This window comes from Talpa occidentalis, unplaced genomic scaffold, assembly GCF_014898055.3.
Source record: "Talpa occidentalis isolate TD23 unplaced genomic scaffold, MPIMG_talOcc4v2.1 talOcc4.13, whole genome shotgun sequence".
NCBI lineage: Eukaryota > Metazoa > Chordata > Mammalia > Eulipotyphla > Talpidae > Talpa > Talpa occidentalis.
Window position 1 is genome coordinate 57,414,058 of NW_023601322.1, and position 22,256 is coordinate 57,436,313.

The 22,256-nt window shown below is 41.6% G+C and overlaps 1 pseudogene; it reads right to left on the reverse strand.

Moving 5' to 3' along the window:
* Window positions 1–886: 886 nt before the first annotated feature.
* LOC119242877 (sialin-like) overlaps window positions 887–22,256 on the reverse strand; it is a 34,931-nt pseudogene continuing 13,561 nt past the window's right edge.

Genomic DNA, 22,256 nt, shown 5'->3' on the forward strand with positions numbered 1-22,256 from the left:
AATAGGCCCGAGGTGGCTCTGAACCTCAGTGCCCGGCAATGTACAGCAAGCACAAAGTCAGCGCGGGGGGCAGTTTTGGTCTGAGGGAGACGTCTTAGAGCAGACGAGAGTAGGCAGTTGAGAGGCAAGTGGGAGGAAATCAGCATTCATTGAGCACCTACTGAGTTCCAGAATCTTCCCAGCAAGTGTATGCACTACAGTCTGTGGTGGTGCTGCTCCTCCCAGGAAGGACGCCAGGCTCAAGAGAAGTGAGGCCACTGCTCTCGCCTCCTGGGCCTGCGCCCTCCTTCCCTAGGGCTGGATGATATGTCCCTGGAAGGTTCCCAGAGCAGGGGTGGCTACAGAGAGAAGGGGCTCAGAGCCTTCTCCCCAATGCAGCTGAGCCCTGCACTCTCTGGTTTAAGATGCCTCCCTGACATCTGCTGGTCTTCAGCTCAAGTTCAGAATCCTTGGCGTGTCCTGGGCCCTCCACATCTTCACGGCTCTGTCCGTGCTGCCTCCCACCTCCCTTTGGTCCTTGAGCATCAAACCTGAAACTTGCCCTGTCCAAGCCTTCACCACATGCACTCTAAGGCAAAACTCTCCGACTGTGGTCTCTAGCCGTAAGCCACATAGTACATCCACCCCACACGATGTACTCCTGGATGAGCGATACATGTACTTTATACTTTCTGTCACCTTGACACTCTGGCCTCCATAGCCATCAATGTAACAAGCAGACCCTTGACATTTTTTCTGGATTTCCATAGAGCAGAGTACATTCTGTTCCTGTGTCTACCAAAGTCAAAACTCTTTGCACGTTAGTCAGGGACCAGTGGATGGCAAGCTCCACATGTGGCTTCCAGTCCCCGCCCATCCCCTGTGGATGGGTTCCTTGGCCTTCACCCTATTCAAAAGTGATTAGGCCACTGCCCGAGGACGGGCTCAGCAGCAAGTGGTCTTCCAGATGCAGGGCGCACACCTGAGGTCTGAAGCTTCCAGGCTTCCCCTTAGCAGCAGTCCTTTTCATGGGCATGAACCTCTGGTCTTCTTGCAGCTCCTTCCATAATTCTAACAAACATGCAATAGGCTTCACATCTATTTTAGTATAATTTACTCCTGCTCTCACTAAATCTGTCCACATTAGGTTACAGGTAACTTTAACAGGTTCTGTGATGCCAAGAGGCTTCCTTGCCCTCCTTGGCATTCCTTTTGTTTGTTCAACAGCTCCCCATATTCCTTTCTGAGTTTGAGAGCACTGGCTCTCAACTTCACCCAAGTTAGCTGTCATTGTTGTGATGCCATGTATTTGACGTCCCACATAGCGTGCAAGAACTGCCATGAGGGATCCAAATGAGCATGAGGGGGCACTCTTTAATATCAAATCTCTCAACTCTGCTTTGAAACACTTGTAGTCAGGACCATGAGTATTCACACTGAACATGGCCTGCCGCATCCCCAATTCCCAAAGTACCTGTACCAGCTCAGTGTATATCTGCCATCTGCTCTCTGTCTCTGGTGCATCTCCTGCATCAGTCCATACTGCTCGTATGGCAGCCATTATCCATTCCAGCAGGGTGTGATGGCCCTGGCCAAACCACCGGCTGTTCTGCATCCTCTGTCTCAAGGATGGGTGTAAAGTCACTGAGGCCAGTCTCTCCATCTCTGTGCAATACATATAATCCCATCCACCCCCAGGTCCCATAAACGTAGCAGGAAGGCTGCCAAGGGTTCCCCTGGTTTCTGTTTGATCAAGTACACCAGTTCCACCTGGGTGTATGGTTGGTAGGTAGTAAATTCTGTCATGTGTGGTTGTCCAGCAGCCTCACACCCTGGGGCCATGGGCTGCTGTTGCTTCATTCTCTAAATCTCCACCGGGCAGGCTCGGAGCATGGGACCAGCCTCCTCCTCTCCAGAGGAGTCCAGCATCTCCGGAGTCATTCGCAGGTTGCTTTGCCACTACCAGATAAGACTCAGGCAAAGGGCCCGTCTCCCTCTCCTCCTCACCTGAGGAGTCTGGCATCTTTGGAATGGTGGGTTGGTTTCTCTGAACTTCCTCCAGAATCCTCAAGCATTGTTGTAGTTACCGCGTCTCATCCCGTACTTGCTGGATTCTGGATTGCTCTTTCTGCCTAGACTCTGTGAGAAACACCCATCCCATAGCCCCTGCCACCTTGCGGGCACTGTATCCATCCAGGGTCTCTTCTATTTCATATAGGGCCTGTTGCTACTGCATCGGAGATCCATCTACCTCTGGCCATTCCTGGGGAGGTGTCCACTGGGAGGGGAGGCTGGCCACGGAGTACCATCTGCTCATGGCTGGCCACCCCGCAATCCCTCCCCATGTTTCAAAGGGTTCCATACTCATCTGCATCGAACCATCCTGCTTTGAACTGTCCTGCCACCTACACCAAATGTAGTGTCAGGAAGGCACAGAGCAGGTTTTCTATGATTGGAGTGTAAGATGAGCAAGACTGCAGTCATTTTGAGAAATAACTGCCATCTCAAAAGAGCACAGCTAGGTTTCGTTTCTGGGCAGAAACCACAACATAAGGAGAAACGAAACCTAGCTGGCACCATGAGAGCTATCCTATCAGGGTGGACCCTGCCCCAGGTGTGAAAATCCCGGCATCCTGTCAACAAAGTACAAAAACAGCTGGTTGCTGTGGGAGAGGGTCCCTCTCTCAACCTGGTGAGACTGCTGTGTCAGTACTCCAGGCAGAGTTGGGCCCTAGCTTAAGCTAGCAATAAAGCCTTTTTGCTTTTGCATCTCTGGCTCCATGTGGTCTTTGGGAACCCTGGACAGAGTTGAGGCGCCAACTCTGAACAGGAGCAGATGGGTAAAGGAGAGTCCTGGAGTCCTGGAGTCCTGGAGTCCTGGCAGGAGGTCAGCAGGCCTCCCAGCCCCAAGCAAATCTTTCCTCTTTACTAGGCTCACTCGGGTGTTCTCTCTCTTCTCTTACCTCCCTCCCCTTCTCTGCTTCTCTTGGGGAATATAAAAAACGACAGCCATGGCCCACAAGAGTAAACAACACAACTGAAAATAACAACATAACAAAATGCAGGTGCCCACCATCAGGCATGCAATCCTAATAGCCAGAGGGCAGAAAAGCCTGAAAATCATTTACACTACAGATAGGAACTATTTCATTCATTGCTATATCATCAATGCTTAGAATAAGTACTTCAGAAATAACATTTTTACTTAAAATTGTGACTATAAATATACATATACTTACTCCATCTATATATATATATATTCCATTATATATCATATACATATTCTTTTTTCATTTTTTTCATTTTTTATTCTTTTTTTTATTTTTTACATCATTGTTAATTTTTAAACAATATTTACTTCCCCCACCCCGCCCCGGTGTAGTCCCCATAGAGTTTCCTTCACCAGTGCACCCGTGCACCATCACCTCAGTCCCCTGTGCTCCTCCCTCCCCTCCTCTGATCCTCTACTGCCTCCTGCCCTGCAGGATGTCTCTGATTTATAATTGTCCATTTTTGCTTTGTTGTGTTTTGTACTGTTACTATTTTTTTACACTGATGTCTTATTGGGTTCCCCTATATTCCTGCTATAAGTGAGACCATCCGATATTTTTATTTTTCCTTCTGGCTTATTTCACTGAGCATAATTCCTTCTAGTTTCATCCACATTGCTGCGAATGGCGTGAGTTTATATTTTTTGATTGCTGAATAATATTCCATTATGTATATATACCACATCTTCTTGATCAGTCATCTATTTTGGGGCATTTGGTTTGTTTCCAGGTTTAACCTATTGTAAACAGTACAGGTGTTCTTTTGAATCACTGTTTTTGTGTCCTTTGGGTAGATCCCTAGTAGTGGAATTTCTGGATCGTATGGGACCTCCATTTTTAGTAGACTGAGGAAACTCCAGACAGTTTTCCACAATGGTTGGACCAGTTTGCACTCCCACCAGCAATGTAGGACAGGTCCTTTTTCACTGCATCCTTGCCAACATTTGTTGTTGCTTGTTTTTTTTGGTATTTTTTTTTGATATGTGTCATTCTTACTGGTGTAAAGGGGTATCTCAGTGTGGTTTTATTTGCATTTCCCTGATTATAAGGGATGCTGAACATTTTTTCATCTGCCTGTTGTCCATTTGCATTTCCTCTTTGGAGAATGTCTTTTAAGTCCTTCTGCCCACTTCTTGACTGGATTGTTTCTTTTGTTTTTATTGAGCCATGTGAGTTCTTTGTATATCATTGTTATCAGTCCCTTATCAGTTTACTGGGGTGCAAAGATTTTTTTTTCTAATCAGTGGGCTGTCTCTCTGTTTTGGTTAAAATCTCTTTTGCTGTGCAGAAGCTTTTCAGTTTGATGTAATCCCAGCTGTTTATGTTTTCCTCGACTTTCTTTGCTTTGGGTATTTAAAGAAGTTATTGTTTCACTGAGCATAATTCCTTCCAGCTCCATCTATGTTGCTGTGAATGGCATGAGTTTATCTTTTTGATCGCTGAATAATATTCCATTATGTATATATACCACATTTTCTTGATCCAGTCATCTATTTTTGGGCATTTGAGTTGTTTCCAGGTTTTACCTATTGTAAACAGTGCTGCAATAAACATAGGGGTACAGGTGCTCTTTTGAATCACTGTTTTTGTGTCCCAATCAGTGGGGTGTCTCTGTTTTGGTTAATGTCTCTTTTGCTATGCAGAAGCTTTATGTTTGATGTAATCCCAGGTGTTTATCTTTGCCTTCTAGAAGGAATTATGCTCAGTGAAATAAGCCAGATGGAAAAAGAAAAATATCAGATGGCTTCATTTATAACAGGACTATAGGGGAACCAAATAAGATATCAATGTAAAAATAATAATAATAACAGTACAAAACACAACAAAGCAAAAACAGACAATTATAAACCAGAGACACACTGCAGGGGAGGAAGAGGGAGAGTGGTGAGAGGGAGGAGCACAGGGGACTGTGGTGATGGTGCATAGGTGCCTTGGGGAAGGAAATTCTATGGGGACTCAATCTAAGAGGGTGGGGAAAGCAAATATTGTCTTAAAAAACGTAAAAAATGATAAATGTTAAATAAATAAATAAAAGTGCATGTCTTGAAATAAATGGTAAAAATTGTTATTGTAATTACATACAACATTAACCACATGTTATTGTGATGCATGTCTTGTAGTGTTTTACCTATACTTTCTTCTATATATTTTATGGTTTCAGGTCTTAAATCCAGTTCTTTTATCCATTTTGAGTTGATTTTTGTGCACAATGAAAGGTAGGGGTCTAGTTTCATTTTTTTGCATGTGGTGTTTTGTTTTCCCAGCACCATTTATTGAACAATCTGTCTGTGTTCCATTGCATAGTCTTTGCTCCTTTGTCAAAGATCAATTGTCCATATAATTGTGGTTTTATTTCTGGGCTCTTATTTGGTTCCATTGGTCTGTGTGTATGTTCTTGTTCCAATGCCAAACTGTTTTAATTATTATGGCTTTGTAGTATAGCTTGAAGTTTGGAAGTGTGATACCTCCTTTATCCTGTGTTTTCATCAGTAGGGCTTTGGCTATTTGCGGTTTTTTAGTGGTTCCATATGAATTTCATGAGTATTTTTTCTATCTCTTTGAAGAATGTCATTGAGATTTTTATTAGAATACCATTGAATCTGTATATTGCTTTTGGTAGGATGGCCATTTTAATAACGTTAATTTTTCCAATTCATGAGCAGGGGATGTCTTTCTATTTCTTTGTGTCTCCTTCAATTTCTTTTAACAGTGTTTTATAATTTTCTTTGTATAGCTCTTTCACATCTTTTGTTAGGTTTATTCCCAAGTATTTGATTTTTTTTGTTTCTATTATAAAAGAGACAGTTTTCTTGATTTCTTCTTCTTCAGATTGATTGTGTATAGGAAGGCTACTGATTTTTGTGTGTTGATTTTGTATCCTGTTACTTTACTGAACTGGTTGATTATTTTGAGTAGTTTTTCTGTTGAGTTTTAGGGTTCTTTTTGTATATTATCATATCGTCTGCAAATAGTGATAATTTTACTTCTTCTTTCCCTATCTGGATTCCTTGTATACCTTTCTCTTGTCTTATTGCCCTGGTTAGGACCTCCAGTATTATATTGAAGAGCAGTGGTGGTAGAGGATATCCTTGTCTTATTCCTGATCTTAGAGGAAAAGCCTTCACCTTCTTGCCATTGAAAATAATATTGGCGGTGGGTTTGTCATATATGGCTTTTTCATGTAAGGGTATGTTCCTCCTATCCTGAGAATTTAAGGGTCTTCAACATAAATGGATGTTGGACTTTGTTCAATGCTTTCTCAGTGTCTATTGATATGATCACACATTTTTTACTTTTCTTTTTGTTGATGTGTTGGATTACAGTGATCAATTTTCATATGTTGAACCATCCTTGTGCCCCTGGGATGAATCCCACTTGAACATGGCTTATTATCCCTTTGATGTATTGGTAGATTTTGTTGGCAAGGATTTTGTTGAGGATTTTTGCATCAGTGTTCATTAGGGAGATTGGCCTGTAATTTTCTTTTTTTGTGCTGTCTTTGTTGGGTTTTGGCATTAGTGAATGCTTGCTTCGTAGAACATATTTAGTAGTATTCATTCTTTTTCAGTTTTTTGAAAGAGTTTGTGTAGGATAGGCACTAATTCACTGCTGAACATTTGGTCGAATTCATTTGTGAAGCCATCTGGGCCTGGGCTTGTTTTGGGGGAGTGCTTTGATTACTGGCTCAATTTCGCTGCTTGTAATTGGTCTCTTTGTAATTGGTCTGTTCTAGTTCTTTGTCCAGCTTTGTATGATTATATCATTCTAGCAATTTTTCCATCTCTTCTAGGTTGTAGAATTTGTTTGCATATAAGTGTTCATCGTAATCTGATTATTCTTTTGATTTCTACCAAGTCTGTTGTGATTTCTCCTCTTTCATTTATAATCCTATTTATATGTTTTCTCCAATTTTCCCTTTGTGTGCTTGGCTAGAAGTTTGTGTATTTTGTTTATTTTTTCATTGATCTTTTGGATTTTTAAAAAAATCTATATCATTTATTTCTGCTTTGATTTTTATTATTGTCTTTCTTTTATTGGCTTTAGGGTTTTTTGTTGTTCTTTTTCTAGCTCTTTGAGATGTGAGATTAGGTTGTTTCTTTGAGTTATTTCTTGTTTGTTGATGTGAGCCTGTATTGCTCTATATTTTCCTCTTATTACTGCTTTTGCTGCATCCCATACATTCCGGAAAGTGGCATTCTCCTTGTTGTTCAACTCAAAGTATTTTTTAATTGCTTCTTTGATCTCCTCATTAGTCCAGTGGTCTTCCAGTAGTGTGGATTTCAGTCTCCATGAAGTGGGAGGGATCCTTGTTTTCTTTTCATGATTTATTTCTAGCTTGATGCCTTTATGATTGGAGAAGACAGTTGGAATGATTTTGATCTTCATGTATCTTTTGATGTTTTTCTTGTGCCCCAGTACGTGATTGATTCTGGGGAATGACCCATGCATGATTGAGAAAAATGTGTACTTGGATTTTTTGGGGTGCAGTGTCCTATATATATCTGTTAAGTTCATGAGTTCTATGTCTTTATTTAGGGCCCTGGTGTCTTTATTTATTTTTGTCTTGTTGATCTGTCCATTGGTGAGAGTGAAGTGTTAAAGTCTCCCACTATATATGTATTTTCTTTAATGTCCATTTTCAGAGCTGAAAATAATAGTCTAATATATTTTTGTGCTTCTTCATTTGGTGAGTATATGTTGATGAGTGTTATATCTTCCTGAGGTATTGTCCCCTTGATCATAATGTAGTGTCCCTCTGTGTCTCTTTTTCCTTTTTTTAATTTGAAGTCTATGTCATCTGATATAAGTACAGCTTATAAGTACAGTTTGTGCCTTCTTTTTGTCCATTTGCTTGTAGGGTTGTTTTCCAACCTTTTACTTTCAGTCTATGTTTATCTTTTGTGGTTAAATGTATTTCCTGGAGACAGCAGAAGAATGGATTTTGTTTTTGAATCCAGCATGCTACTCTGTTTCTTTTTATTGATGAGTTTAATCCATTTACCTTTAGAGTTAGTATTGATATGTCGGCATCTATATTTACCATTTTGTTTGTTGTTTTTGTGATTTTATTCTTCCCTTTATTTGGTTCTTCTTAATCATTCCTCTGTTGGTTTTGTCTTTAGGACTTCTTGTAGAATTTTTTGGAATAGGGTTTAGTTGTAAAGAAATTCTGGAATTTCTATTTGTCTGAGAAGGTCCATATTTTTTCTTCAGGAGGAAGGAGATATTTGCAACATAAATTATTCATGGTTGGCATTTGCTGTCTGAAGTTTGTTGAATATGTTACTCCATTCTCTTCTTGCCCATAGTGTTTCTTTGGAGAAATCTGTGGTTAACCTGATTTATTTTCCCTTATAGGTTATCTGTTTCTTCCCTCTTGCCAGTTGCATTATTTTTCCCTCATCTTGGACTCTTGCAAGCTTGACTATTACGTGTCTTGCTGTAGTTTTCTTTTCATTCTGGTAACTAGGTGTTCTTCTCGCTTCTTGTATGTCTATATTTGTCTCCTTTTTCATACTTGGGAAGTTTTCTTCAATTATCTCCATGAATAATTTCTCAGATCCTTTGTCTCTCTCCTCACCTTCTGGAATGCCTCTAACTCTTACATTTCCTCTCTTCATGGAGTCTGATAATTGTCTAAGGGGATTCTCATTCTTCTTCCTTTGCACTTTTCTTTTTCTCTTTTGGTTCTTTCTGTGTTTGTATCTTCAAGAGTCGTGATCCATCCTTCCCTTTCCTCAGTCTTGTTTTCAATGATTTCCAAGAGTTCTTTGTCTCCTCCAGTAATCTTTTACTCCCCTCCTTTCTTTTCATTTCCTTTCTTAAGGTCTCATTTTCATTCTTCAGTGCGTTGATTGTCTCATCTCATCATATTTTTTTTAATCATGATGATTATTAATTCTCTATCTGACAGGCAGAGTTCTTCCATCTCGTTAAGCTCTGATGATTAATTTTCTTTTTTGTGGTGCATCCTTTTCCTGTGGGCTTGCTTGGTTATTTGTATTTTTCCTTCTCCTTGCTGTTTGCTTTTTAATTTGTTCTATGTGTTGGGACATTGTGGTGTTCGCGGGCATCTCTTTGGATTGCTCCTTCAGGAGTGTTGAAAACTGTTTACCAGACTGTGACCAGCACTGGTAGGTCAAAACTCCACCAGGGTGTTCATGCTGTGTGGCTGTCTTGCTGGGCACTGTCTCTTACATTTCCCTCCCTTGGTATTTACTCAGTTCTATCAGGGAAATCAGTCAGTTGGTGATTTTGCTCTGGTCACTAGGTGGCGCTAGCGACCGGTACTTTCTGACCAGTGCTTTTCCCCTGTAGTTCTCTGAGGGGAGGGGAGGAGAGCACCTCCAAACAGGGTTTTTTGCTCATTCTGGGTGCTGTTTCTGCCCCATGTTCACCTGGTGCTGTGCCCACGGCTGTGTGTATCCCGTGCCCTGAATTCTGCACTCAAGTTCTCAATCTCAGGGTCTCAGATCCAAAATGATGGCTGTCACCCATGCAGTGCCCACTGTTATGGCCCGTCCCATACCCCAAATCCTGTGCCAAGCTCGCAGTTCCAGAATGGGGTCTTGCTCCATGCCTTGTTTCCCTTTTTCCCCTATCTGCATGCCCCAACCCCTCTCAGAGCCTGAGGGTGATTTTGGAAACCCTGGCTTCCAACTATCAGGGTGTTGGTGATTTTGTTCTGATCACTAGGTGGCACCAGAGATCTTTCCTAGTATCCTTTCAAAGCTATGTTTTCCCCATGGGTCTCCGGAGAACTGAGTGGAGGTGGTGTGGAATGGCTTAGTGGCATGGGGTAATGTCTGCCCTGTGCCGCGTGTGTGGGGATCACACAACCCGAATTTTGTTGCCCCGTGTCTCAGTTCCAAGCTCTCAGATTCGGGAACCAGGTGGTAGCCCAGTTCAGTGTCCACAGAAATGGGGGCCTTTTGCATCCCCCTCCCATGCCCAGGCACCTGGTTTTTGATTACTCAGCGAGTGTCATTCACCTCAGTGATAGTTCCCATGCGTCTCCCCACGGACCTAGGTCATGGGCGCAGGAACCTGGGCAGCCGCAATCCACGTATGCTTTTAGAATGCGTGCACTTTTCCCACAAGCTTACCAACTGGCCTTGGGTTATTTGCTGGTCTCTCCACAAGTCCTTATCTTTCTCTAATGGCACCCGGAGCTCTTCACTCACCTCTGTGGCAATTCCCACATGGTTCTCTACAGTTCCCATTTGCGGGGTGTGGTGCCGACAATATAGTTCCTTTCCACTCACAGTCCCGCTTAATCTGTAGTTTGTTCTCATTGTTGTTGTTGTTTTCTTTCTGTTGGTTGGAGTGTGCTGGCTTTCTGGGTGGGGGAGGGTAGCAGGCTTCTGATCTTTCCTCTCTTTTTGAACTCTTTTTTTAATTTAAATTTTATTTTATATTCCCCATACAATTAAAACCCCCTTATTTTAACCCCAAGCCCTCCCCTCCCCATGTCCTACCTCCCCATAGAGTGTCTCTGGTTCATAGTTGTTTGTTGATTTTGATTTTTTCTTTCTTAGAGTTATTCTTTTTCCTGGTTCCTTATTTAAGTTTTCAGGATTCCTGCTATGAGTTAAACCATCCAGTATTTTTCTTTCTGGCTTATTTCACTGAGCATGATCCCTTCCAGCTCCATCCATGTAGCTGCAAATTGCATGTGTTTATCTTTTTTGAAAGCTAAGTAATATTCCATGGTGTATATGTACCACATCTTCTTGATCCAGTCATCTATTTTTGGGCGTTTGAGTTGTTTCCAAATCTTAGCTATTGTAAATAGTGCTGCTATAAAAATAGGAATTTAGATGCTCCTTGTAATTGATGTTTCTGTGTCCTTTGGGTAAATACCTAGGAGTGGAATTGCTGAATCATATGGAAGCTCTATGTTTAGTAGGTCAAGAAATCTACACACAGCTCTCCATAGTGGTTGGACCAGTTTGCACAAGGAAATCTCCTACCTCATGGAGATTGAAACCCACACTACTGGAAGACCACTGGACTAATGAGGAGATCAAAGAAGAAATTAAAAAATTCTTTGAATTGAATGACAAGGAGGACATCAATTCCTAAATGTATGGATGCAGCAAAAGCAGTAATAAGAGGAAAATATATAGCCATAGATGCTCACATCAAGAAACAAGAAAGAACTCAAACAAACAACCTAATTTAGAAGCTCAAAGATCTAGAAAAAGAACGACAAAAAAAAAAAAACCCAAAACCAGTAGAAGAAAAGAAATAATAAAAACTAAAGCAGAAATAACTGCCAGGGCAGACAGGGCATGCAGGCAGTGCGTCCCGCATCGCCATTTTAGAACATGGACATTTCTTCAATAAAGACTGCTTGAAACCCGCAGAAGGCTCCCTGAGGAGGCAGAGGTGAGCTGGGAAGTTCGCCCAAGCCAGGCCCATTCTGGCCAGCAGTCCCAGACCAGAGGGGGAGCGGGAACCCACCCCCAGGGCAGACAGGGCACACAGGGAGTGCGTTCCGCATTGGCATTTTAGAACAGGGACATTTCATCAGTAAAGACTGTTTGAAACCGGCAGAAGGTTCCCAGAGGAGCCAGAGGTGAGCTGGGCATTTCGGCCACGCCAGGCCCCTTCTAGCCTGCAGTCAGAGCCCAGAGGGGGCTCAGGAACCCACCGCCAGGGCAGACCCGGGGCACAGGGAGTGTGTCCCCACATCACCACTTTAGAACAGGGACATTTCTTCAGTAAAGACTGCTTGAAACCTGCAGAAGGCTCCTGGAGGAGCCAGAGGTGAGCTGGGAAGTTCACCCATGCCAGGCCCATTCTGGCCTGCAGTCTGAGCCCAGAGGGGGAGCAGACACACAAGACTGGGGCAGACCGGGCATGCAGAGGAGTATGAACCCCGCATCGACTATTTAGAACAGGGACCTTTCTTCAGTAAAGCCTGCTTGAAACCGGCAGATGGCTCCTGGAAGATCCAGAGGTGAGCTGGGAGGTTTACCCAAGATGCCAGCCAGTAAAAGCAACACAGTGTCCCAATGCATACGGCAAATTAGAAAACAGACAGTAAGGAGTAGAAAAACCACATGCAACACAGCAACTCCTCAGGAAAAAAGCACACCACAAAAGGAACCCCCCCCCCCACCCCAGACTGCAACAAGAGTAACTTGGAAGAACTTCTGAGCCTTCCAGAAAGAGAATTTAAAATTGCCATGATTAAAAAACTGACAGAAGTCATAAAGGAAAACAATGATAAGGAAAAAATAATCAACAGTGAGAAGAATGAAATTGAGTCCTGAAAGAGAGAAGTAAAAGAAATGCAGAAGATCAAAGAATTAACGAGGTGCTAAAGAACTCTGGGAAAAGCAATGAAAGCAGAATAGATAAAATGGAAGAAGAAATAATTACTCTCGAAGACACAGAAATAGAAAGAACCAAAACAGAAAAGGAAAGAGAAGTATGAAGGAAAAAGTCCAAAGAAAGATTTCAGGAACTATCTGACACCATGAGGAAAGGAAATATAAGAGTTATAGGAATCCCAGAAGGAGAAGAGAGAGATGTAGGAACAGAGAAAATATTCAAGGAGATAATTGAAGAGAACTTCCCAAACGTGAAGAAGGAGCTGAAAATAGACACACAAGAAGCAAGAAGAACACCAGACTTCCATGAAGAAAGGGGGAAAAAAAGCAAGACACATAATAGTAAACCTCCAAGTAATCCAGGACGAGGAAAAAGTAATGAAGCTGACAAGAGGGAAGAAACAGATAACATTCAAAGGAAAACCAATCAGACTGACATCAGATTTCTCCAAAAAAACAGGCAAGGAGAGAGTGGAGGGACAGAGTCAACAGACTCCAAGGAAACAGATGCCAACCAAGAATACTCTATCCCACAAAGCTCTCCTTCCTCTATGAAAAAAGAATAAGGACCTTCCCAGACAAAGAGAAACTCTGGAATTTCATTATGACTAAACCCCCACTCCACAGAATACTACAAGGAGTCCTAAAGCCAGAACCTCAGAGGGACAAATAACAACGAAATAAGGCCAAAAGAAAAATAAGTTATTAAAAAAATAAATAAATAAAATCAAAGGAAAGACAAACACAATGGCAAATACAGATGCTAACATATCAGTATTAACTCTAAATGTAAATGGACTAAACTCTTCAATAAAAAGACACAGAGTCGCAGGCTGGATTAAGAAACAAAATCCAACCTTTTGCTGTCTCCACGAAACACAGTTAGCCAAAAAAAATAAAAATAGACTCAAAGTTAAAGGATGGAAAATAATCCTACAAGCAAATGGACCAAAAAAGAAAGCAGGAACAGCTATACTTATATCAGATAAAACAGATTTCAAACTGAAAAAGATAAGAAGAGACCCCAACGGTCACTACATTATGATCAAGGGGACAATACTTCAAGAAGAAATAACACTCATTAACATATATTCACCAAACGAAGGAGCACCAAAATATAACAGAACTATTGTTATCTCTGAAAACAGACATCAGAGAAAACACATACATAGTGGGAGACTTCAACACACCACTATCAACATGGATAGATCAACGAGACAAAAAATAAGTAAAGACACTAAAGCTTTAATAAGGATCTAGAGCGCATGGGCTTAACATACATCTATAGAACACTAAACCAAAAAAAATCTGAGTACACGTTTTTCTCAAGCGCACACAGATCATTCCGCAGGAACAATCATATACTGGGACACAAGACAAACATCAACTGATACACCAAGATTGAAATCATACCAAGCATCTTTTCTGACCATGAAGGCATCAAACTAGAAATAAACCGTAAAAAGAAGGCAAGGAACTCTCCTACCTCATGGAGATTGAAACCCACACTTCTGGAAGACCACTGGACTAACAAGGAGATCAAAGGAGAAATTAAAAAATTCTTTGAATTGAATGACAAGGAGGACACCAGTTTCCTAAATGTATGTGATGCAGCAAAGTAGTCATAAGAGGAAAATATATAGCAATAAAGGCTCACATCAAGAAACAAGAAAGAACTCAAAGAAACAACCTAAACTCGAAGCTCAAAGATCTCGAAAAGAATAACAACAACAACAACAAAAAAAAAAAACAGTAGAAGAAAAGAAATAATAAAAATCAAAGCAGAAATAAATGAAATCAAAACTAAAAAAAAATAATAATAATAATCCAAAAGATCAATGAAACCAAGAGCTGGTTCTTCAAAAAAATCAATAAAATAGACAAACCCCTAACCAGGCTCACAAAGGAAAAAGGGGGAAAGCACAAATAAACAAGATCATAAATGAAAGAGGAGAAATCAAACGGACACTGCAGAAATCAAAAGAATAATCAATAACTACTATGACCAGTTATATGGAAACAAGCTCAACAATCCAGAGGAGATGGACAAATTCTTACAGCTCTACAATCACCCAAAGCTAGATAAAGAAGAAATAGAACACCTAAACAGACCAATCACAAGCAGCGAAATTGAAATGGTAATCAAAAATCTCCCCAAAAACGAAAGCCCAGGACCTGATGGATTTACAAATGAATTCTATCAAACATTCAGAGACAAATTAGTGCCTATCCTTCACAAACTCTTCCAAAATGTTGAGAAGGAAGGGATAATACCAAACACGTTCTATGAAGCCAAAATTACACTAATACCAAAACCAAACAAGGACAACACAAAAAAAGAAAACTACAGGCCAATCTCCCTAATGAACACTGATGTAAAAATCCTCAATAAAATTTTAGCTATCAGAATCCAACAATCTATCCATAAGATAATTCACCACGACCAAGTAGGATTCATTCCAGGAACACAAGGTTGGTTCAACATCCAAAAATCAATCAATGTTATCCAACACGTCAACAAAAAGAAATATAAAAACCATATGATAATATCAATAGATGCCGAGAAAGCTTTTGACAAAGTACAACACCCATTCATGATAAAGGGCCTTGAAATTCTTGGGATACAAGGAACATACCTCAACATCATAAAGACCATATATGACAAGCCAACAGCAGGTATCATTCTCAATGGCAAAAAGCTGAAAGCATTCCCATTAAGATCTGGAACAAGACAAGGATGTCTTTTTGTCCTCTTTAATGGCAACTTTCCTCTTCGGGCAGTTTGCCAGAGTCACCCATTTATCTTCTGTGTCCTGGTTTTCACAGGGACCTGATGCTTTTCCTCCCTATTAACTTCTTTTTATGTGAGGACTTACTCACAGTGTTTCCCTGCCAGCATGTTGATCTCCTCTCTCCCATTTTCCCTATTTAGAAAGCTCTGGTTGACTTAGGCAACTGACCATTTGAGTGACCCTGCTTTTCCTATCCTGTGCTTTTATTCCCACTGCTACACTCTGAATTCACCAATAGACAGTGCATCTGTGAAATTCTAGGCAGTGTCTAGGTCCATCCCAATAGACAGAACCCCAGATGATGGTTGTTGTTGACATGCATATTGCAGTCATAGTAAGAACCACAATGGGGGCCTCCCTGTTGGTGCAAGGGGTTAAAACACAACCTATGAAGCACTCCCCAGCTCTGCAGTACTAGTTTGATCCTTGGCTGGCCAGGGAGCAACACACGTGCTGCTGCAGACCTCTCCTGGCCTGCCCACTGCTCCCGTCAGCAGTGTACTTCAATCAATCTGCCCGTTCTGTTCCCCACTCTGTCTCTGGTGGGTCCTCTCACCCCCCATGCCTCTGGCCTATACCCCAGCTCTTGTCTGCATAAATAAATAAATCTTTTTTAAAAAAAAAAAAGAACCACAATGGCAACAATGGATTATGGTGAAGTCTTTTGAGGTGAACAAGGCATAATAACATACCTTCAAAGAGGTGTAAGCTACCCCTATAGAATATACAGTGTTTGGGGCCTCCCTGGTGGCACAAGGGGTTAAGTCTCAGAACTATGAAGCTAATCAGCAGCCACTGCAGCAGGAGCTTGATCCCTGGCCAGGGAGCTGACACACATAGTACGCAGACCTCTCCTGTCTCACCTGCTACTGCCCTCAGCAGTGTATTTCAGCAGATCAGCCTGTTCTGCTCCCCACTCTGTCTCTGGTGAATCTTCTCACCCCCACACTCCTGGCCTGTACCCCAGCTCTTCTATGTAAAAATAAATAAAATCTTTTTAAAAGAATATACAGTGTTTTAAGCCAAAGTTACCTCAAAAAAAATATAGAAAAAACCTACATGGGCAGATTCAGTCATGACATTGGGTCTTTGTAGGGAATATCTGTGGTGCTCTCCAAAAATAGTGAAGAGCAGTGAGTAACCCTCAGGCATTTCCAGCTGATAAAATTACTATAGATAGGCTGACATGGAAAATAAAATATTTCATTTGTTTGTGTTGATGCATTTGCATTTACATATTTACATATATTTAACTAAAATTTCACATAAAAATCCTTGTCCTTCATGGGCCTCCCCTGGTGGTGCAGCAGTTGAGCGCTGGACTGCAAGGCTGCCCACAGCCTCTTCAGCGCTGGTTCATTCCCCAGCCGCTGGCGAGGGTCCCACACAAAAAAATCCTTATCCTTCATATGTGTCTTCTTCTCTGACATCCTTCTGTTGACCAAGAAATAAAACAAAATATTTATCTGAACTCATTCAATAAATTTCTTGGTCAAATTGTAAGTTTTGACCTGACATTTGAAAAATACTACTGGACCTCCCCTGGTGGCACAGGCAGTTGAGCCCAGTGCTGTGAAGCTGTCCATACCCTCTGCAGCACCATTTAGTTCCCGACTGGCCAGCAAGGGTCCACATGGCACGGGAGACTTCTCCTGTCTCGCCCACTGCTCCCCTCAGCAGTGTATTTCATCAGTCTGCCTGTTCTGTTCCCCGCTCTGCCTCTGGTGAATCCTCTCATCCTCCCGCGCTTCTGGACTATACCCCGGTTCTTGTATAAGTAAATAAATAAATCTTTAAAAAAAAGTAAAATACTACTATGTAGACTAAATTTCAGGGGCTAGATGACATCCAAAATTTAGTTGGGAGCAAAAGATAGACTCACTACAAAAGATAGACTGTGATTTGTGCTTCTGTGATATTTCAAAATATTTTCCATGCAATTGCCTAGGGAAGCAGGTGTGCCCACTGGATGTAAAGGACCAGAACATATTGGTGTGAAGGGCATGAGTTTATCTTTTTTGATTAGGGAAACCAAATAAGGAATCAGGAAAAAATAATTATAACAAGTTAAAATCCAAATTAACAGGGAACTATAAATCAGAAGGATTCTGCAGGGGTTGGGGAGGGAGAAGCATCAAAACAGAGAAGGGAAGAATGCAAGGTACTACGGTGATGGTGCACAGGTGAATTTGGTGGTGGGAATTTTACAGGGACTACACCTGAGAGAAGAAAGCATACATTGTACAAAAGGGAAGAATAATGTAAAATATATATATATATATAAAAAGACCAGAACACATAAATGAGAAGATGATGTCCCCCCACACCCACCCCAAAGCCTGCTGTTGTAAGGACAGTTTGATGGAGGTGAAGTTTGGGGAAGCTTCTGGACATTTGGATAGTGGATCATCTTCCTTCTTGTTCTGTAGGGCTCTTCAAGTATAACTCCTCCTTTCCATTGTGTAAAACTCTCTTCATTTTGTGGCCCTACTTATTGGCTATTCCACCTTCCACATGCCATCATCACTATGTTATTAACCTGATTTACTAGTAACCTAATTTGCTAATGACTATAACATCCACATACACTCTTCTTTTCCAGCCAAAGACCTACATCCATTATGGAGATCTGATTTAGGATCCTTAGGAGTGCTCCATCAATGACCCAAGTATAAGTGATCTTTGTAATTTATTTTGGCCTTCCGCTTCTGTGGTCACATTAAAGATTGTGTCACCACCAATAATTGTCTACTGAAGTGTTTACTTCAGATACCTCACTTCAAATAAAGTCACCTGTCTTTTCAAAGACATGGTGTTTTCAAGACTGTTTCTCCTTCATATTACCTACTTTATGTATTTACCTACTCTAGTTAGACCCTCACAAGCAATTTCTTCCGCTAGTTTTTTAGGTACTATTGTATACAAGTTCATCCTTTTAAATTGTCTTAAGCCTAAAGCATGAAATAGCCTGTGGTATGAGACTTGCTGTGAGAATTTAATATCCTTCATAAGCCTTCTAGGTTTTCCTAGTTAGCGTCCTTCTCATTCTACAAAAGTGGTGTTTTGACTCATTGCTCACCTTCTTGAACCTCCAACCCCATCACCCCTCAACTCCATTAGAAGAGGTGTAGAATTATAAGATGCCTTCAAGATACCTGAACCCTGGTCTATACACCCTGCATAATACCCTCCCCTTAAGTATGGACAGGGTTTGAGATTTTGATGGATAGTCAATACCTTAGTTCTCTCTTTTTTTTTAATTTGAACAAAGTGGTGGGATAGTCACTCCTATGGTTAGGTGACATTGTGTAAGACTCCATTATGGCAGACTACAGAGAGATTCTCCTAAAGGCTATGCAGAAATAGTTTCCATATTTCAGAGGACCACAGGGCTTGGACATCAGGCTGCCCTCCTGGAGCTGAGAGAACACCTTGCACTAGCCAGAATTTAGAAAGAAACTAAATTCTGTCAACAACCTGAATTAATTTTGAAAAGCATATGAGTATCAGAGGGGACCACAGCCTGACCAACATTTTGGTTTCACCCTGGCAGGAATGCAGATCAACAGTGTTGAATGTTTACCCATATGAATTGTGAGCCAATAAATGTATCTTGTCACTAAATTTTTGACAACTTCCAAAAAAATTGAAAACTAATATTAAAATTTGGTACAGAAGACTTATCTTCTGCTTTACAGGAACATATAATCCAACTAAAATAATCTATTTTTCAACTTTGTTCCACTAAACTTTCAATTAATCTTTCTAACTTTCCCACCTCTATCCTCATCCTCCTAGTACAATAAAGGCCATGTTTCCTTTAATTCTCCTTACAGATATTTTCAGACATATTTCAGCTTGACTCCATCCTTCTTACTTCAATGTAAATGTTCCTTTTTCTTCCTTTTCCTTTTCTTCAATACTCAGCCCAGATTCCTAAATCTGTTACAGTCTAGAATCAACATTTTCCGGTCAAAGAAGATACATAAATTGTAACATCTGTTTGGTACACTGATGTAAACTTATGAGGCTGCCCATAGGTGGAGACAACTAGTTTGGGTGTTCCACATACTCCAAGCAGTGGTTCTCAATGTGTTTTCTCTAAACCAGGAGCATTAGCATTAACAGATCTATTTAGTAAAAGTCTGGGAGCAGGGCCCATCAATCTGTGTTTAACAAACCCTTCAGATGGTGGACTTAAACCTGATTCCAAGTGTACCCAGTACTGAGAAGGAAGGAGAAGTCCAGTTTCTCCTTATTTGTAAACAATTCTCAGTGCACTGGTTAAAAAACACTAGCTTATCTATATTAACAACCTCTAATTTCTCAATTTTTAACACAACAATCCAGTTTTGGCAACACCATGAAATTACTGTTACTATGATGATCAATAATTACTAGAGCCAAGTAATTATTGAGCCAAATTTGTTCCAACTGGGCACATTTTGGTCTTCCATATTTGTTGATTAAGGGGTTATCCTGGTTCAATTAAGCTTCTAGGAAAATTTGAATGGAGGCAAAACTTGGGGTAAATGGGGGAGCTGCTGACTTGAATTTAGAATGGATTTCTATCTATGAATGAAAGTCTCCCTTCTCTTTATGTGTCATATTGCTTGGCATACCAAAATAGATATTTGTTAATAATTATTGGCCCACTTTGAAGAGAAATAAATATCTTTGGATGGGACACTATGTATGCACCTGCATTACAATGAGAATCATAAGATGTAACAGTTTTTTGATTGAATGAAGCAAAGGACATTTAACATCAAAATGACTATTACGGTTAGAAAGAGTCCAGAAAAAAAAATGTGCTTAGAGGGGGATTGGGGAACACTTTACAGGAAACATTGTAGTTGGAAATCTGCTTTCATGCCCATCAATAAAAGATCACCATGTGACAGGCTCCTGTCTTTTACAGAGACCCCGACGTGGCCTCCATCATGTTCCAGGCTGCTCTGTACAGCATCCTCTTGGCCTGCAGCTTGGCCTAGCACCCTTCCTTGCAGATGAGCATGCAAGCGGAGCCCTAACATTCCCACATCCCTGTATCTCCAGCACCACGCTCACCCCCTGATTCATTCCTGTGTTCCTGCCTGCATTCTGTGGACCCTCAGTAGCCCTTCCCCAGCCGTTGCTGTGCTCAGCGAGGCATCACAGTGAAGCAGCAGGTGTGGCTCCTGCCCTCATAACTCTTTTTTTTAAGATTTATTTTTTTTTTGTATACAAGAACTGGGGTACAGGCCAGATGCGTGGGGGGGGAGTGAGAAGATTCACCAGAAACAGAGCGGGAACAGAACAGGCAGACTGAAGAAATACACTGCTGAGGGGAGCAGTGGGCGAGACAGGAGAAGTCTGCTTCACCATGTGGGATTCTTGCTGGGCTGGCTGGGATCGAACCCGCGCTGCAGAGGCTGCGGACAGCTTCACAGTGCAGTGCTCAACCGTCTCCACCACCAGGGAGGCCCTACCCTCATAGCTCTTACAGTTACAAAGACCAGTGCTAGGCACAGAGTTCTGAGTGTCAACTCTAAATCACCCAGACACTGCATGACCAGACAAACAACTGACCCACCTGTGCCTTTATTACTGGGGAATTAGGAATATTGACAAGTACCTGCCCCTTGAAGTTGTGAGGGACCTGGGAGATAGTGAAGGGCCAGCCCTTGTGGAAGGGTAGGTATTTTGTTGGCTTGTTTTTCTCCAGGCACCATTGTACATTGGGGGAAAGAGGAGAGGAGGAAGGAAAGAGGAGAGAAATTGTACACCACTGAGATGTGAATCATGGGCATTTGCTCAGCAGTTCCAATTCCCGTTTTTCTCTGAGAGTTACTGAGTGCATTTGAATAGCTTCTAATAAACCTTGTTCACCAAATGCAAGATAGCATGGATCTGCCTGTGAGAAGGAATCATTCATTTAATTCCACCTAATCATTTTTGAGTGTCCCAGTTGCTGCCAGAACATCCTGAAGATACCTCCCCAACTCACTTCCTTGTTCTCCAGGATAATCCATCAGCTCTATGGCCTGAGGCTTTAACTGCTCATGCCCACCCTTTAGGCCTTCTCTTCTTTGCTCAACCTCCCACGTTCCCATATATCCTCAGAAAGGAAGAGGAAAGCACACTAAAAAAAGGCTGCCCCTCCCCACCCCACTGCTTTTCTCTCCAGCAACTTGTGAACTAAACCCTAACAATAAAAGTTTCTCTCTGCAAAATTTCATTATAAGCCAGTTTGAGATAATTTACAGAATGAGAAAGATCTGCATAATTTTATGCAAAATCCCAAGTATTCCTTGATTATTTTTCCTCCTCCTCTTCTTTCCACAGTAATACAAAGCTATAGATGATCACTTGTTTATCTATTTTGGGTACACAACTTAGGTAAAGTGAGGAAGCCCATTTGAGCTTTCAGCCTTCAAGTCCTCTTCTTTCCCCTCCTTTTCTCCCCACATTATTGTGTCTCACCTCCTGCGAAGCTCAAAGCCAGCCTCTCTGAATTTTCCCATCAAAACTCATTCTCAAGAAAGGTTGGAAGGGCCTCCCCAGTGGCGCAGCAGTTGAGCACTGGGTTGTGAAGATGCCCGCAGCCTCTGCAGCACCAGTTTGATCCCTGGCCGCCGGGCGAGGGTTCCACATGGCGTGCAGACCTCTCCTGCCGTGCCCACTGCTCCCCTCAGCAGTGTATTTCTTCGTCAGTCTACCTGTTCTGTTCCCTGCTCTGGCTCTGGTGAATTTTCTTGCCCTCCCGCACTTCTGACTGTACCCAGTGCTTGTATAAATAAATAAATAAATAAATCTTTAAAAAAAAAAGGTTGGGAAAGTCGTATTCCTCTCACTGTGATAACAGTGCTAGTAATCTGCAATTTAACGGAAACCAAAGATAAGGGGGAAAAAATGGAAAGTCTTTACTACACTATCAGGCATAAGGGAGTTTGTGAGATGTGTGTTTGGTTGAAGGGTTGGGGAGATGTGTCAGTCTGCACCAAGCATACACTCTAATGATCCCCTTCCTGTTCAGATAACATGGGTACCAGAGGGAGGAAGGAGGGCAATTTAACACAAGGAGGGAAATTACATTCCTGCACTTAATGGAA